The sequence below is a fragment of the Molossus molossus genome, unplaced genomic scaffold, assembly GCF_014108415.1.
Source record: "Molossus molossus isolate mMolMol1 unplaced genomic scaffold, mMolMol1.p scaffold_m16_p_1, whole genome shotgun sequence".
Taxonomy (NCBI): domain Eukaryota; kingdom Metazoa; phylum Chordata; class Mammalia; order Chiroptera; family Molossidae; genus Molossus; species Molossus molossus.
The window spans coordinates 124888230-124902560 of NW_023425344.1; positions in this window are offsets into that span (position 1 = coordinate 124888230).

A 14331-nucleotide genomic window follows, 5' to 3' on the forward strand; every position below is an offset into this window, starting at 1 on the left:
GAGCCCCCTTTTTCCAAATGCTCACCAACACTTGTTGTTTGATGATTTGTTGATGGCGGCCATTCTGACAGGTGTGAGGTGATACCTCATTGTTTTAATTTGCATCTCTCTGATGATTAGTGAAGTTGAGAATTTCTTCATTTGTCTCTTGGCCACTTCTATGTCCTGTTTGAAGAGGTCTCTATTCAGCTCCTCTGCCCATTTTTTAATTGGGTTCTTTGTCTTCCTTTTGTTGAGTTGAATGAGCACTCCATATATATTAAAAAATAACCTTTTATCTGATATATCATTACCAATGATGTTCTCCCATACAGTGGTTTGCCTTTCCATATTGATGATTGTATCTTTGGCTGTGTAGAAGGTTTTGAGTTTGATGGAGTCCCACGTGTTCATTTTCTCCTTTGTTTCTGTTGCCTTAGGTGATGTATCAGTGAAAATGTTACTGTGTATGATGTCTGAAATTTTGCTGCCTACAGTTTCTTCTAGGATTTTTAGGGATTCATGAGTCACATTTAAGTCTTTTTCCATTTTGAGTTTATTCTTGTGTATGGTGTAAGTTGATTGTCTAGTTTCATTTTTTTTGCATGTAGCTGTCCAGTTGTCCCAATACCACTTATTAAAGAGGCTGTCTTTACTCCAATGTATGCTCTGCCACGTTTGTCAAATATTAATTGAGCATATTGCCTTGGGGCCACTTCTGGGTTCCCAGTTCTGTTCCACTGGTCCATATGCCTGTTCTTGTGCCTGTACCAAGCTGTTTTGATTACAGTGGCTTTGTAGTATAACCTAAAATCTGGTAATGTAATCCCTCCTACTTTGTTCTTCTTTTTCAAGATTGCTGTGGCTCTTTGAGGTCTTTTTTGGTTCCATATGAACTTTTGAAGTATTTGATCTAGTTCTGTGAAGTATGTTGTTGGTATTTTGAGGGGGATTGCATTGAATCTATAGATTGCTTTGGGAAGTATGGACATTTTAATGATGTTGATTCTTCTAATTCATAACCAATGTATGTGCTTACACTTTTTAATATTTTTTTCTATTTCTTTTTCAATGACCTGTAGTTTTCTGTGAATAGGTTCCTTATTTCCTTGGTTAAGTTTATTCCTAGGTATCTTAATTTTTTTGCCACAATGGTAAATGGAATTGTTTTCTTAGTTTCTCTTTCTGTAAGTTCATCATTGGTGTATAAGAATGCCATCGATTTCTCGATGTTATGTGAGTATCCTTCTACTTTTCAAAATTCATATATAAAGTCTAGTAAATTTTTGATGGAGTCTTTGGGGTTTTCTACATATAGTATTATGTCATCTGCGAAAAATGACATTTTAATGTTCTCTTTTCCAATTTGATTCTCATTTATTTTTCTTCATGTCTGATTGCTGTGGCTAAGACTTCCAGTACTATGTTAAATAAGAGTGGTGAAAGTGGGCATCCTTGTCTTGTTCCTGTTCTTAAGGGAAATGCTTTCACTTTTTGCCCATTGAGTATAATCTTGGTGGTAGGTCTTTCCTATATGCCCTTTATTATGTTGAGACATGATCCCTCTATTTCCACATTGCTGAGTGTTTTTATCAGAAATGGATGCTGGATTTTGTCGAAGGCTTTTTCGGTATCTATTGATATGATCATGTGTTTTTTATTCTTTATTTTCTTTATGTGGTGTATCACATTTATTGATTTGCGAATATTGTACCAGCCTTGCATCCCTGGGGTGAATCCCACTTAGTCATGAGGAATAATTTTTTGATGTGTTGCTGGATTCGATTTGATAATATTTTGTTTTGGATTTTGGCATCTATGTTCATCAGGGATATTAGCCTGTAGGGTTTTTTTTTTTTTTTTGTAATGTCTCTTTCTGGTTTTAGAATTAGAATTATGCTGCCCTGGGTCATTCCAAAATGGCGGCAGTGTGCATGGAAGCTACACAGACCATCTCCCAGCACCAAACTGGAATTACAACTACAACACAGACAAATCAATGGGGAAAAGCAGCTGAAAAGCAACTTGCAGGGACCATATAACCAGGGACACTGAATCGATCCTGGTAGGATTGCTAAGGCATGAGATGGGGGCTGGGAGCCTAGCATTGGCAGCACCCTTAGCGGTGAGCAGCATCCTCGTGTTAATCTCCCAAGCCAGTCCACAGTACAGAGGTAAGACAGAGGCTGAAATAGCCGCAACCACTCACCTTGGCTCCGGATGAGGGAGGGCAGACTGGAGTGGAAATCTGTGGGGACACTCGGATTTTGGAGGGTGTTCAGAGCTTTTGTTGAGTTGCAGTCATGCAGGATGGTGGCTGTATTGTTCCTTCCCAGGGCTCTGGGGAGAGGCAGCGGCCCCTCTCCTGGAGACTCAACCCCACCCTGTGGACTACTGAAATGCAAATTGAGGCTTACTAACAACCAACATCTGCTCCACCCTCAGGAAATCCTCTTATGCTCATTACCTGAGAGAGTTTTTTCAATCAACTGACAACCCAAAACTCTTCAAGTAGCCTCCACTGCTAGCCTCTAGAAAAAAAAGCTAGAGGATAACAATACCATTCCTGGGCTAGCAACCTTAACCATTAAAGTAAGACATGACAGTGGTTTTTAACCTGGGTCCTTCCTTGCTCATCTAAACCCAGGACAGGGAGCCACCAAACAGCAAAACACCAATACCCACAGGGAACCTTGGCAGGCTCCAAACGCCACTGTGATAGCCAAAATGGTGAAACACAGGAACAAAAGCCATATGAAAGAACAAGAGACCTCCACCGAAGATGATATCAATGTGGAACAGTTTGGCATTTTAACAGAGCTCTAATACAGAGCCATGATCTTGAGGAAGCTCAACAGCAAGAGTAAAGACATAGAGATATTGAAAATCAAGCAATTGGAGATTAAAAACCACCAAGGAAAGATCAAGAATGACATACCAGAAAAAAAGAACACATTGGAAGGTCTAAGTAGCAGTGTAGAAGAAGCTAAGGAACGGATCAGTGAATTAGAAGACAGGGTAGAAAAAAATTAACCAATCAGAAAACCAAAAAGAAAAAACAATTAAAAATAGGAAGACAGCTTAAGAGAACTGTGGGACAACTGCAAAGGTAGTAATATTCACATCATAGGAGTCCCCGAGGAAGAAGAAAATGAGCAAGGGTTAGAGAATATATTTGAAGAAATAGTTGCAGAAAACTTCCCTAATGTGGTGAAGGAAGAAGGCTTTCAAGTTCAAGAAGCACAGAGAGCCACAAGTAAGATCCCAAACAAGCCCACACCAAGACGCATAGTAATTAAAGTGACAAAAGTTAAAGACAAAGAAAAAATTCTATAGGAAGAAAGAGATAAGCAACCAGTTACCTACAAAAGAAACCCCATAAGCTCTCAGCTGACCTCTCACAAGAAACACTACAGGCCAGAAGGGAATGGCATGAATTAATCAACGTCATGAAAATCAAGGATCTGAATCTAAGACTACTCTACCCAGTAAGGCTATTATTCAGAATAGAAGGACAAATAAAAAGCTTCCCAGACAAAACAAAGGTAAAGGGAATACATTAGCACCAAACGAGTACCGTAAAAAAATGTTAAAAGGAATGCTGTAATTAGTCAAGGAAATAGGAAGAAAAATAAAACAAAACTAAACAAAAATGGCAATAAATAAGTCCATAGCAACAATCACCTTAAATGTAAATGGACTGAATGATCCGAAAAAAAAAAAAAACCACAGAGTAGCTGATTAGATAAGAAAGCATGACTCATCTATATGTTGTTCACAAGAGAAGCACCTCACAACAAAAGACTCACATAGGTGGAAAGTGAAGGAATGGAACAAAATCTTTCAATCAAATGGAAAGCATAAAAAAGCTGAGATAGTAATACTCATATCTGATAAGGTAGATTTCAAAATGAAGGCCATCACTTGAGAAAAAGAAGGCCGCTACATAATATTGAAAGGATCTATCCAACAGGAAGATATAACCTTGATAAATATCTATGAACCCAATATAGGAGCATGAAAATCTATTAAAAATCTGAAAGACTTCAAAGGAGAAATTGACAGCAATCATAGCAGGACACTTCAACAGCCCTTTGACACCACTGGATAGATCCTCTAGACAAAAAATTAGCATGGAAACAGAGACTCTAAATGAAGCACAAGACCAAATGTATTTAATAGATATCTACAGAGAATTACACCCCAAAACCACAGAATTCACATTCTTCTCAAGTGCACATGGAACATTCTCAGAGATAGACCACAGAGGGGACACAAAATAAATCTCTACAAGTTCAAGAAGATTGAAATCATATCAAGAAACTTCTCAGATCACAATGGCATGAAAGTAGAAATCAATTGCAACAATAGAACGCAAAGACATTTGAACACATGGCGGCTAAATAGCATGTTATTAAATAATAAATGGGTTACCGAGGAGATCAAGAAAGAAATTTAAAAATTCCTGGAAACCAATGAAAATGAACACACAACAACACCAAAACTATGGGGTGCAGCAAAAGCAGTTCTGAGAGGGAAGTTTATAGCACTACAAGCCTACCTGAAGAAACAAGAAAAATTTATAATTGACTGTCTAACCTCACAACCTAAAGAATTGGAAAGCAAACAAAAAGAAAACCTCAGAGTAGGTAGAAGGAAAGAAATTGTAAAGACCAGAGCAAAAATAAATTATGTAGAGACCAAAAAACAATTCAAAGGATCAATGATACAAAGAGCTGGTTTTTCGAAAAGATAAACTAGATTGATGTACACTTAGCTAGACTCACCAAGGAACAAAGAAAGAGGACACAAATACACAAAATCAGAAATGAAAGACGAGAAGTAACAATTTATACCACAGAAATACAAAAGATCATTAACAACTACTATGAAAAATTATATGACCAAAAATTCCACAATCTAAGCAAAATGGACAAATTTCTAGAAACACACAGTCTCCCAAAATGGAACCAGGAAGAGATGGAAGACTTGAACCAACCAATAACAACTAAGGAAATTGAAGAGCTAATCAAGACTCTCTCAGCAAAAAAAAAGCCCAGGCCCGATGGTTCACTGGGGAGTTTTACCGAATATTCAAAAAAGAATGAACACCCATTCTCTTCAAACTATTTCAAAAAAATCAAGAAGAAGGAAGACTTCCAAACTCGTTTTATGAGGCCACCATAATTATAATTCCAAAAACAAGAAAAGACACTACAAAGAAAGAAAATACAGGCCAATATCCCTGATGAACATAGACACCAAAATCCTGAACAAAAATGAGCAAATCGGATCCAGTAATACACCAAAAAAATTATTCATCATGATGAAGTGGGATTCATCCCAGGGATGCAAGGCTGGTACAATATTCCCAAATCAATCAATATGATACACCACATAAACAAAATGAAGAATAAAAAACACATGATCACATCAATAGAGGCCAAAAAAACCTTTGACAAAATCCAGCATCCATTTCTGATAAAAACGCTCAGAAATGTGGGAATAGAGGGATCATATCTTGATATAATAAAGGGCATATATGAAAGACCTAAAGCCAACATCGTACTCAATGGGCAAAAAGTAAAAGCATTTCCCTTAAGAACAGGGACAAGACAAGGATGCCCACTTTTGCCACTCTTATTTAACACAGTACTGGAAGTCTTAGTCATAGCAATCAGACAGGAAGAAGAAATAAATGGGATCCATTTTGTAAAGGAGGAAGTGAAATTCTCATTATTCGCAGATGACATGATATTATACACAGAAAACTCTAAAGACTCCACCAAAAATCTACTAGACTTAATAAATGAATTTGGCAAAGTAGCAGAATACAAAATTAACGTCAAGAAATTGATGGCATTCTTATACACCAATGATGAACTCAGAGAAAGAGAAACTGAAAAAACAATCCCATTTACCATCATGGCAAAAAAAAATTAAGATACCTAGGAATCAACTAAACCAAAGAAGTAAAGGACCTATTTGCAGAAATCTACAGGACATTGAAAAAAGAAATAGAGGAAGATATAAAAAAGTGGAAGCACATACATTGTTCATGGATTGCAAGAATTAACATCATTAAAATGTCCATATTTCCCAAAGCAATCTATAGATTCATTGCAATCCCCATCAAAATACCAATGGCATACTTCACAGAACTAGCACAAATACTTCAAAAGTTCATATGGACCAAAAAAGACCGGGAATAGCCACAGCAATTTTGAAAAAGAAGGACAAAGTAGGTGGGATCACAATACCAGAATCAGGTCATACTACAAAGCGACTGCAATCAAAACAGCCTGGTACTGGCACAAGAACAGGCATATAGACCAGTGGAACAGAATAGAGAACCTAGAAATGGACCCAAGGCAATATGCTCAATTAATATTTGAAAAAGGTAGCTAGAGCACATAGTGAAGTAACGACAGATTTTTAAATAAATGGTGTTAGGAAAATTGGACAGCTACATGCAAAAAAAATGAAACTAGACCATCAACTTATACCATACACATAAATAAACTCAAAATGGATAAAAAACTTAAATGTGTTACCTGTGAATCCATAAAAATTCTAGAAGAAACTGTAGGCAACATAATTCGGACATCATATGCAGCAAAATTTTCACTGATATATCACCTAAGGCAACAGAAACAAAGGAAGAAATGAACATATGGGAGTAAATCAAACTGAAAAGCTTCTGCACAGCAAAAGAAACAAACATCAAAATGGAAAGGCAACCCACTGTAAGGGAGAACATCATAGCCAATGATACATCAGATAAGGGGTTAATTTCCAAAATATATAGAGTACTCATACAACTCAACAAAACAAAGTCACAGAATCCAGTTTAAAAAATGGCAGAGTAGCTGAAGAGACACCTCTCCAAACAGGACATACAAATGCCAAGAGACTATGAAGAAATGCTCCACATCACTAGTCACCACAGTGTTGCAAATTAAAACAGCAATGAGGTATCACCTCAAACCTGTCAGAATGGCCGCCATCAACAAATCATCAAACAACATGTGTTGGCGAGGGTGTGGAGAAAAGTGGACTCTAGTAGACTGCTGGTGAGAATGCAGACTCATGTAGCCACTGTGGAAAACAATATGGTGTTGCCTCAAAAAATGAAAAAATTGAACTCCATTTGACCCAGTGATCCCGTTTTAGGAATATACCCTAAGAAGCCTGAAACATCAATCAGAAAAAGTAAATGTACCCCCATGTTTATAGCAGCACTATTTACAATAGCGAAAATCTGCAAACAGCCCAAGTGTCCATCAGTAGACAAATGGATAAAAAAGCTGTGGTACATATACATAATGGAGTACTATATAGCTGTAAGAAAGAAAGATCTCTTATTCTTTGAGACAACATAGAGGGACCTGGAATGTATTATTCTAAGTGAAACAAGCCAAGCAGAAAAAGACAAATATCTTACAATCTCACTTATATATGGATTATAATGAACATAACAGTCTGAGGAATAGGGCAGACCCTGAAACATGGAAGTAGGGTATAGACTGACAACCCTCAGCAGAGGGTGTGGTGGGGGGTGGGTTGAGTTAAACCACAGAACTTATATGCATGTATGCATAACCAACGAACATGGACAACAAAGCTGGGGATGGGGTGGTGGGGGGATGGGGAGGAGGGTGTCAATGGGGTAAAAAAGGAGAAACATCTGTAACAAAGATAAACTTAAAAAAATAAGCAAATAAAAAGAATTATGCTGGCCTCATAAAATGAATTTGGAAGTCTTCCTTCTTCTTGAGTCTTTTGAAATAGTTTGAGGAGAATGGGTGTTAGTTCTTTTTTTTTTTTTATCCTCACCCAAGGACATTTCTCCATTTTTTGTACAGATAGAGTGGGAGGGAGAGAGAGGAAGGGAGAGAGAGAGAGAGAAACATCGACGTGAAGGGACACATCGAGTGGCTGCCACCCGCACGACCAACCAGGACCGGGGACAAACTGCAACCGAAGTACATGCCCTTAGCGGGAACCGAACCCGGGTCTCTCTGGACCGCAGGCCAACGCTCTAACCGCTGAGCCAAACTGGCCAGGGCTTAGTTCTTCTTTTAATGTTAGGTAAAACTTCCCGATGAAGCCATCCGGGCCTGGGCTTTTGTTTGCTGGGAGAGTCTTGATCACATCTTCAATTTCTTCTGTTGTTATTGGTCTGTTCAAGTTTTTTATCTCTTCCTGATCCAGTTTTGGGAGACTATGTGTTTCTACTAATCTGTCCAATTTGCTTATATTGTTGAATTTGTTGCCATATAATTGTTCATAGTAGTTGTTAATGACCTTCTGTATTTCTGTGGTATCAGTTGTTCCTTCTCTTTCATTTCTGATATTGTGTATTTGGGTACTCTCTCTTTATTTCTTGGTGAGTCTAGCTAAGGGTCCATCAATCTTGTTTATCTTTTCGAAAAACCAGATCTTTGTTTCATAGATCCTTTGAAATTTATTTATTTTTGGTCTCTATGTCATTTATTTCTGCTCTGATCTTTACTATTTCCTTCCTTCTACTTGCTCTGGGGTTTTCTTTTTGTCTGCTTTCTAGTTCTTTTTGTTGTGAGGTTAGATAGCCTATTAGGGATTTTTCTTGCTTCTTGAGGTAGGCCTGTATTGCAATAAACTTCCCTCTCAGAACTGCTTTTGCTGCACCCCATAGTTTTGGTGTTGTTGTGTGTTCATTTTCATTGGATTCCAGGAAGTTTTTAATATATTCCTTGATCTCCTCGGTGACCCATTCATTGTTTAATAACATGCTATTTAGCCTATATGTGTTCAAATGTCTTTGCATGTTCTTGTTGCAATTGATTTCTAGTTTCATGTCATTGTGATCTGAGAAGCTTCTTGATATGATTTCAGTCTTCTTGAACTTGTAGAGACTTAGTTTGTGTCCTAACATGTGGTCTATCTTTGAGAATGTTCCATGTGCACTTGAGAAGAATGTGAATTCTGTAATTTTGGAGTGTAATTCTCTATATATATCTATAAAATCCTTTTGGTCTAGTGTTTTATTTTAAAGTCTCTAGTGATGTCAGTTGGGTGTTGAAGTCCTGTGCTATGATTGTATTGCTGTCGATTTCCCCTTTGATGTCTTCCAGAAGATTTTAAATATACTTTGGTGCTCCTATATTGGGTGCATATATGTTTATCATGGTTATATCTTCCTGTTGGATATATCCTTTCAATATTTTGTAGTGGCCTTCTTTGTCTCTAGTTATGGTCTTCATTTTAAAATCTGCTTCATCAGATATGACTATTGCCACCCCAGCTTTTTTTTTGCTTTCCACTTGCTTGAAAGTTTTTTTTCCATCCCTTCACTTTCAACCTATGTAGGTCTTTTGTTGTTAGGTGGGTCTCTTGTAAACAACATATATGTGAGTCATACTTTCTTCTTTAGTCAGCTACTGTGTGTCTTTTTATGGGAGCATTCAAACCATTTTCATTTCAGATGATAATTGATATGTAGTGATTTATTGCCTTTTTTATTTGTGTGGTTCTATTTTTCTCCCTATTTCTTCTACTAATTACAGCAGTCCTTTTAGCATATCTTGCAATACTGGCTGGTGTTAATGTATTCGCTTAACCTTTTTTTTTTTTTTTTTTTTTTTGTCTGGGAAGCTCTTCATTTGACCTTCTTTTTTGAATGATAGCCTTGCTGGATAGAGCAGTCTTGGATTCAGATCCTCTTTTTCATGACCTTGATTACTTCATGCCACTATTTTCTGGCCTGTAGTGTTTCTTTTGAGAAGTCAGCTGAGAGCCTTATGGAGGTTTCTTTGTAGGTAAGCTGTTGCTCATCTCTTGCTGCCTTTAGGATTCTCTCTTTGTCTTTAATTTTTGGCATTTTTTTTACTATGTGTCTTGGTGTGGGCTTGTTTGAGTTCTTCTTACTTGTGCCTTTCTGTGCTTCCTGAACTGGAATACATTCTTTCTTCCCCAAGTTAGGAGAGTTTTCTGTCATTATTTATTCAAATTTATTCTCTAACTCTTGCCCATTTTTTTCCTCACCGGTGACTCCTATGATGTGAATGTTGGTACATTTCCAATTGTCCCACAGTTCTCATAAGCTGTCGTCCTGTGTTTTAATTGTTTTTTTCCTTTTGGTTTTCTGATTGGCTGATTTTTTCTACCCTGTCTTCTAATTCACTTATCCGGTTCTCAGCTTCCTCTCCTCTGCTGGTTATTCCTTCCTATGTGTTCTTTATTTCTGCTATGTCATTCTTCATTTCCACTTGGTTGGTTTTCTATGTTTGTATATCTTTACTCATAGTGCTGATGTCCTTACTTATGCTGTTGAGCTTTCTCAAGCTCATTGCTCTGAACTCAACCTCTGATAGTTTTCTTAGCTGCATTCCGTTTATCTCATCTTCGATAGAGTTCTCTTGTTATTTCATTTGGATTTTTTTCTTTGTTTCACCATTTTGGCTATCTCAGAGGTTTTTGGAGCCTGCCAAATTTTCCCTGTGTTTGTTGGTTTTCTGATGTTTGTGGTTCCTTCTCCTGGGTTTGGATGGGCCTCGGTGGGCCCACGTTAAACACCACTGTCAAATCTTACTTTCCTGGGTAGATTTGCAAGCCCAGGAAGGGTTTAGTTTTCCTCTAGCTTTTTGCTTGAGGCTAGTAGTCTCAGTTACTCAACTGAAATGTAGCCCTGGTGTTCTGCTTAAGTTGATTTCCTGAGTGTGGGATAGATGCTGGTTGTTAATGAGCCTCAATTTACATTTCTTTGCCTCACTTGGGAAAGGCTGAATCTCTGAGTTGGGGCTGCTGCTTTTCTCCATAGCTCTGCGAAGGAGCACCTTTGCCACGGTCCTTTGTGGCTGCAACTCAGCAAAACCTCTGAGTGCCCTCCAGATCCTGGTTGTCCCCAAAGTTTTCCAGCCCTGTCTGCCCTCTCTCTGCTATAGCCCCCATGTGAGTGGCTATGGCTATTTTAGCACTCTGTCCCAGCTCTTTGCGCTGTGGAGTGGGCTTGGTCTGTATTCCCCAAGGGCACTGCTCACAGCTAAGACTGGTGCTATCTGTTGGCTCCCAACTTGCCACACTCTTGTGCCTCTGCAGATCCTATCAGTGTCTTTGGTTATATGGTCCTGTCCTGCTGCTTTTCTGTTGCTGTTTTCTGAGGATTTGTCTTTATTTTCATTGTAATTCCCATTTGGTCCTGGGAGATTGTCTGTGTAGGTTCTATTCAGTCTGCCTCCATTTTCACATCCTCTATGTCTATCTTGTGTGCAGCTGGGTTTCACAGGCCTCTCTGGTGCCCCCATGGGTACCTGAATAGTACAGTCCCTTTGGGGACCCGGCTCTATGCCCATATTATGGGCTTATAGGTGACATAGGCCTCTCTGGTGTTTCAGCACCCCGCAGGTCCCATGGTAATTGGATGGCACAGTCCTTGCTGGGTTACGCATTCCTCTGTGGTGCTTCAGCACCCCGCAGGTCCCCCGGGTAACTAGATTGCACCATCCCTCCTGGGTCTCACAGGACTCTCTGGTGCTTCAGCACCCCGTAGGTCCCATGGGTAACTGGATCACACAGTCTCTGCTGGGTCGCACAGGACTCTCTGGTGCCCCCATACCCTGCAGGTCCTGGGTGCAGGCCACTGGATTGCACCAGCCTTTCTTGGGCTCTGGCTTCCCACTGCTCTTGTGAGCGGCTGGACCGCACAGGCCTCTGTGGAGCCCCAGGTCCTGCGGCTGGCAGCTGGGGAGTGCTGCTGCCCCGTGGGGTTCAATTCTTGCTCAGCTTTTGCTGTAGTTTTTGGGGATAGATCTCAGCTGCTGGTCTGTGCTTCTGTTGTCTGGTTATGGATGTCTGCTCCCCAGCCTCTTTTGCTGGGGTATATCTCGACTCTGATAGGGATGCTACTATTGGAGATGGTGCTGTGCTCCCGGCTGTCCATTGCTTCTGGGACCGGCACCTTGGGAGCTCCACTACTGTGCACCAGTTTGTGTTGACACAGGGTGTCCACTGGTCTGATGGTGCCAGGTGCACTAGTGAGCTCAGGTTGCTGGGCCCTAGCTGCTCCCACTGCCTCCTCCCAGGGAAGACCTGGGATCTTCCAAAATGGTGGGACCTCCCTGGGGTGCACAGAGAAGCACCCTAAAGAGCCCCTTACCATGGTAGGAGGTTGCTCCCATACACAGCACAGCAACCTTCTGCTCTGCGTCTCTGTACTACAGGAGTTTGGTCGTTCACCTTTATGTCCACTCACACTCTCACACACTAGCTCACTCTCTCACACACTCCCCCTCCCTCTGGTCCTGCCCGCTGCCATCTTAAAGTACATTTAACATTTTTTTGTAAATAATTCTTTATGATGGAAATAGAAAAGTAGGAAAAAAATGCATTTGCTATGGCTTCCTGGGATATTCAGGGTAATTCTGTTGGTAGAAGAGCAATTTCTGGAGATGAATAGAATTGTTCTCCAGTTGCCCACATGTCACCTACTCTGCAGCCACATGTAAAACTCTGGAGAACTCTATTTGCAAAGGTGGAGATCTGAGACATCCAGGCCATTATGGGCAGAGCAATGAGCTGCAGTTTTTACCAGTGTGCTAAGGAATATGCTTCTGAAGTAAAAGTAGATATTGACTTAAAAATTGGAAGAAAACAAGTGGACTCACATTTCCCTGCTGATTTCTTTCTGTGTGTCAGTGCAGAAACTGGCTACTGGTTCCTGATCTTTCTCCTTGGCCCCATTCTGTTGCTTTGGCCTGATAGGATCCTGAGCAGAACAATACCTTTCCTATTTTGAGGCTTCAGGGAGATCTAGGAAGTAACTATTTGCAAATTAGTCGCAGGCTATATACAATGAAAATGCTTTGAATAGAGGTTATTTAAACACTCCACAGGCTGGAGTACTAGAAAAGTAACTGAAATTAGAATTAGAAAATGATCCCTGTTCTTTGCTATATTTGGCACTCTATATCCACATCTCTAAAAGCAGATGTCAGATTGGAGTGTGAGAGTGCCTACCTCCCCTCTAGTGCTGCTGTTCTCTCTGTGATCTTCACAGTGTACTGAACATTGGCCTCAAGCCTCACTCTCATTTTGATATGTCCAGTGCTTTTATCCTAAGGCCAGGTACAACAATAAATTTAGCCTAAAAATTAGGTTGTACATCCGAGATGGCATTTGTGGTCAGTGTTCTTGGTTTCAACAGCTCTTAGATTTCAATAACTTTATATCTATCAACAACTTCTCATTTAGCTATGTTGTTGTAAAAATGTATGAAATACCCAGGGAAGTTATATGATGACAAGAAATGTACTCTTGGAAAAGTACTTTTTGTTCCCAAAGAAATTTTCCATAGTGTGGAGATTTGTGGTATACCTTATTTAGTTATGGGTTATTGGGGTTTTGAAAGAGTTCCTAAAAAATGTCACCTCTTGACCCTACTTGGGATCTAAATAATTTGAAATATTAAAGTAGGATCTCAACATGGAGGCCAAAACATTAAGTTAAAAAGAGAAAAGTTGGAAAATATGGCTTTAGGTCTGGTAGACAAGTGGGCTTGCTAGTTTTGAACCCAGAGGCAGATTGATATACCCACCCCTCAAGGCAGCACTGATGGAGGAAAGTCTCTCTGGAGAGTCAGTGTATTATTTTGCTAGGGATATTGACCGTAACAGTGTCACAAATTGGATGGCTTAAAACAACAGTAATGTACTGGCAGTGTTTTAGAGGCTAGAAGTCTGAGGTCAAGATGTCAGAAGGGCCATGCTACCTCTGAAACCTGTATGGGAGAATCCTTCCTTGTCTCTTTTTAGCTTTGCTGGTGGCTGTAAATCCTTGGCTTGCAGCTTCATCCCTCCAATTTCTGCCTTTGTAGTCACATGTCCTTCTCTCTGTTCATCTGTGTATTTGTCCAAATTTCCCACTTTTCAGAATTCTAGTCATACTGGATTAAGAGCCTACTTTAATGAGTTCATTTTAATTTGATGACATCTGCAAAGACTCAATTTCCACATAAGACTACATTCTGAGGTGTTGGGGGTTAAGACTGTGATATATTATTTTTATGAGGGACACAACTAAAGCTGTAACAGTGGGTCTCAGTACAACTTAAGGCACTAAACACAAAGAACACTGGTTCTCTGTGCACAGATGTTTGTCCCCAAGATTAAGAACCATATGCCTAGTTTTGCCTTATATTAATCATCAGTTCAAGAGCATGACCGTCCCCAGGAACAAAGTAAGCAAAGACTCAGAGAAAAGTGCAAGCAGTCAACCCATGGAGTCCTGCCTCCTGACAGGAAAATCAGTAGTGAAGAAGAATAAGCCTCCTCTCACAAACATTTTTGTATCAACTGGATATTCAACTTAACAAAT